This window comes from Pteropus alecto, unplaced genomic scaffold (assembly GCF_000325575.1).
Source record: "Pteropus alecto unplaced genomic scaffold, ASM32557v1 scaffold20, whole genome shotgun sequence".
Classification (NCBI taxonomy): Eukaryota; Metazoa; Chordata; class Mammalia; order Chiroptera; family Pteropodidae; genus Pteropus; species Pteropus alecto.
In genome coordinates this window covers 38335472-38340827 of record NW_006436298.1, presented here as the reverse complement: position 1 = coordinate 38340827, position 5356 = coordinate 38335472, and positions in this window count along the sequence as shown.

Genomic DNA, 5356 nt, shown 5'->3' with positions numbered 1-5356 from the left:
TTCCCATTGACATCCTCATAATCACTCCAGTGAATTTTAATGTATGTATGTGGGTATATATATGAATATGATTTATTGCTCACCACAATTTGTTGTTTTCTTCATCGTTCCTTATCTCAATGATGTTGTTTTAATTCAATTTCCATTTAGTGGGACATACACTCAGAATCCTTACATGCCTGAGATATCTTTTTATTATCAGATGAAAAATTTCTTAGTACATACTGATTATAGGGCCCTTGGAATGAAGTCATTTCCTCTGAGTAACCTACACATATTATTTCACTACATTTTAATTCCAGTGGTGCTATTGGGAATTAGTTTGATTTCATTTCTAATTAAAATAACTTTTGGTCCTTAATTTGGAAGCTTATAAATTTTTTTCTATATTCTTGGAGTTTAGAAATTTTTATTAGGGTATATTTCAATGTATGGATGCTTGGCATTTTTTTTCCCATTAATTCTTCTACAGACAATGAGTCAGTCTAATGACTCTATTCTTTCTTCAGCTCAGAGTATTTAGCCTTCAATACTTTTTTTTCCCTTTTCTAGTATACTAATTAGTTGCATATTTTGTGTCCTAGATATATCTTCCAAATCATTTCTTTTTTTCACCCAGGATTTCCATTGCTTCATATTTTTGCCTGTGTTTTGATACACAATTTCCATTTAATCTTCTAGAATGCTAATGTGGTGCTCATCATACACATTCTGATTTTAAGTCACTTTATTAAATGATTAAATTTTGAAAATCATTCAAAATTGGCTCACATGATTAAAAAGGCTGAGAAGTCCCAAGATCTGTAGTTGGCAAGCTAGAGACCCAGGAGATGGACGGTGGAGTTCCAGTCTGAGTACAAATGCCTGAGAACCAGGGGAGCTGATGGAAAAGTTCCATTCTTAGAGTCAGAAGGTTTGAGACCTAAGGAGAGCCAATATTTCAATTTAAGTCTGAAGGCAGGAAAAGACTGATGTACCAGCTCAAGTCAGTCAGGCAGAAGAGTTCTCTTTTACACAGCCTTTGTTCTGCTCAAGTCCTGAATTGACCGAATGGGGCCCACCCACATGAGGGAGGGCCATCTGCTTCACTCAGGCCACCAATTCAAACGTTAATTTAATCCACATTCTCATGAACACACCCAGAATCATTTTTGACCAAATAGATTGATGGTTGACACATAAAATTTACCATCACAGATAGTAATCCTGAGTGATCAGGAAAACATTAAATTATGTACACCATAGTCTATTTAATAAAACTGAGAAAAATATAATTAATTTTTTAAAAATTATCTAAAAATTATTAAAATAAATATTCTAGTGCTGTAATCTTTATCTTAGAATATTGATTTTCTACAACTAATTCTAGGTTTCCAAGAATTCATTGTAGTTGAGTTTGCTAAGGCTTTACTGTGCAGTATCTACTTTCAAGTCACATATGTTGGTATGACTGTTAATGCTGAAGAAATTTTTTTGGAGAGAATCTTTCATCTACATTCCACAAATAATAATCATTGCTCCCGCACCTCATCCCCCCACAAATTACGAATTCTGTAATTCTTATATTCTGTGTATCTACATCAATTCACTGATGCCTTTAAACTGTATGTTATAAGGGAATATGCCAATTTAACTTGATTTTTATGACCTTCCTCACAATACCTTGCCTAAGGAGGCATTTTAATATGCTTTTTATTAAATGATTAAGAGGATAGGAAAAATACTATTCTAGGAATATCATTTTAAAAATATTATGTAAACTTTTTGGTTTCTGCTTTATGTTTTACTTTAAACCAACGGCAGGTTTGTGCCATTATCAAGTAAAATTGAAAAGACTAAAAGTTTTTAAAACTTCTATAATTTAGCCATAAAAATAAACCTAAGAATAGAAAAGTCTATAAACCTGTGTCATTAGTATTTTATGAGTAAGATCTCTGAGTAATGATATATTTTTATAGACATTTATATTATACTCTGGCTATTGATCATTTTAATGAAAGACACCTGCTTTGGGAAAGCAACATTAACCATGAGAAATACATGCGTGTGTGTGTGTGTGTGATATACATATGTGTGTATTAGCATCTACACACATACACTAGCAATTCTCAGATCATAGTTGTGTGGCATATAATCGACTAGCTAAAATAATAAAAATATCTCTATAATGCATTATAATTTGGTTGTCAAGTGGGAGGTTGGGATAACTTAAATAGGATACAAGTAAGCAATGACGATCCACTCAATCTTTTGACAAGTGATCATTTGAAATTCTCTTTTCATAGGTGAAGTTAAATATTTGGAGATGGAATCAATAATCTCTCCTTTTGAGAAAAACAAAAACAAAAACGTTACCTTCTGCTTTATTTCATAATACTTTTTTTTTTCATTATGTAATGGAAAACATTTGGACTTTGGAAGCAGAAACTCCTAAATTCAAATCCTAATAGAGTCATGTATTTGTAAATAAGTGTTTCATTTTTTTCTAAGCAAAGTTTCTTTTCAAGAGGAATCTAGAACTTTGTTTCATGAACTGGGACTCTTTATCCAGCAGGAGGAGGCTAATAGATGGGCTTTACGGTCCGAAGGTCTAGGTATAGCGGACAAACTCAAATACCTTCAGGAGACTGTCCTGAAACAAAATGAGTAAAGCCCTTTGAGTATAAGACAATAGGGAGTGGTGGGGGTTATGGAAAGTGTCTGCCCACCTAAAGGAAGTTGACCCAGTGCATCTTCAGCTAGCTGTTGCTATCAATGTCTGTAGACCTAAAATTGCCAGATTTCCAACATTTTTCAGAAAAGTAGGAAATCCAACATTCAAAGTTACCTCTCTCAGTTTTTAAATATTTGTAGCCTTTTAAATTTCTTAAATACAAGGCAATAGGTGGGATATGTTTGCTGCTCAGATTTAGTCTAACACCACCAGTTTGCAACATAGGGCCAGGATCACAAAGAACTAAAACTACATTATCTGATCAGGGTGTAGAGGTTGAGACTAACCACATATGATACCTGGGAAGAGGGCCTGAGTCACAGGTTTTCTGAGTGATCAAGACCTCAGCCTTCTGAAACATGGTACTAGGGGGCAGCAAGACCACAGAGAGAGTTGACTGTCTAGGTGACTATGAGAAACCACACCAAATGCTGTTTCATAGGGAACCTTTGTGATGATTCTCCTTACCTGGGTTGGGCAGAAAAGAAGAACAATCACCAGTGCAGTTGCCCACCTCTGAATAGGCCAAGGGCTCAGGTGTAAAGCAATAGCAGCAGAGGGGCTGCCACCAAGGACTGACCCCAAAAGTACCCAGGTTCTTTAATGGCCCAAGGCCAAGGTGACCCTTTTCATTTCCTGGGATTCACGTTTTCCTCTTTCTGAGTTTTCTCCCTCATCTTGCTGGAATACATTTGTCAGTAACTTCTAAAAAAGGGTGCACTTATAAGAAAATAACAGGTGCTTCGTAACTCACTGGCTACCTTTCACCTTCTACCCAAGTGGAGGTGCTGTCCCAGGCTGCTGAGGTCACCAACAGGGGCTGGGGTCAGGGAAATTCCAGCTCCCGCTCCCACAAGGAAATCCCAAACTCATAAATAATGCTGGCTTTTTCAAAACTAATTGTCATACTATTCTTCATTCTCCCTATGGGTTACATCAATTTCTACGGGCTGGTTCTGATACCTAACCTCCCTATACGGTGATGCAGAGTAGTTAAAAAAGCTATAGAGGAAGGGAAGGAAGACCTGAATTTAAACACTGCTTCACTTTTTTTGTCAGATTACTTAATCTTTCTAATTTCAATACTTTAATGTATAAAGTGAGGACAGTGCCTACCTTTCTGGAATGTCATAAAAATGACCTATGTATGATATTTACTTAAGGTACAAAAAGGACTAAAGGACTTTTAGAACACCAGTTAGACATGACTTGAAATAGTCAAACTGTTTCATATGTATAACAAGAATATTATGTTTCCTTGTCCCTAGATATGTATGCATACTTAGAAGAGATCAGTGATAGCTTAGATCTACTTTATCATCACCTCCCTGTGCTTTTTACTAATTCATTGACATCCTTTTAGCTCCAGCCAGTTTTCAGTATTAGGATTTCAGGTGAAAATAGAACTTGGAAAATTTATGTTCACCTACCAAATTGTGCATGAAAAATAAAAAGGAAAGCACAACTTAAAATACGGATGTAAAAGTATAATGTTCACTTAATGGACCTTAAAAAAAGTCTACTCATAAAAAAAAGTCCTGCAAAAGGTTCTCAAAGTGCATAGCTGGTTGATTTTGTTCAAGGAAATGACTTGAACGCCTTTGAGAAAAATGAAAACATAACCAGCCTCTCCTGGTGGTACAAATTCAATACATCAAATCTTTTATTCCCAGAGACTGGCTTTGTCAAAGGTACAATTCAGACATGCAGCCTTAATTTTTCTGTCTAATGACTGAAGGCAAGCCAAATGTTAAATAAAATTTTTAATATGTAAGTTTATTTGTCCCAGAAAGAAAAATTTAGTTGGACTGAAGTTAGAAATTCATGCTGGGCCCTGTATGTTAAAATTCAACACAAGCCAAGAGTGTTTTTTTTTTCCCCCTGGGTGAAACCACTATTGACTGTGGTCATTTACCAAGAGCAACCTGACTTTATCACAAATCAGTGAGCCTTGTTGCAGCAAGGAGAGCTTCGGCTGTATTCTCATTCATTCAAAGGAGCCACTAGCTATATCGCCATTGAGCATGAAAGATAACTTTCCTGGTTCATTCTAGGAAAGGTTAACTCTGTGTCCTCTTGTTACTTAAATAGGTTGTGTCCAGTTTTTCAGATGTTGACATGTTGTTCTATTAAATAACTGTAAGTTGCTTCATTATTGTATTTTCTACTGTATGATCTTTTCTCTAACTCCACACGGCACCTTTCTTCTATTTTGATATTATAACTTGAATGTGTTTTAGACCCCTCAAACTCAGTGAGTTTAAATACCAACTCAATTCTTTATCCCATGCGCCCCTTAGACCTTATCTATCTCCTGATTTACTATCTCTATGGCACCCAGGTGCCCATGGCATAAATCTCTTTTCCTCAACTCGCTCCTTCATCATATTCAATAATTCTACAGTAATGTTATCTCCAAAAATCTATCTCAAATCTCTTTACCTTTGTTCTGGTATCCATCCTCTCTCCTTGATCACTAGAGCAGCTTCTTAGTCTTCTTGCTTCTTCTACTCTTGCCCTTCCCCAGTCTATTTACAATCTATTTATAAAGTCAAGGTATCTTTATAAAACAATAAAAATCAAGTCACATTGATTCCTCAAAACATTCTTAAAGATCTTTGTGAAATAACTCTCTCCGGGAAC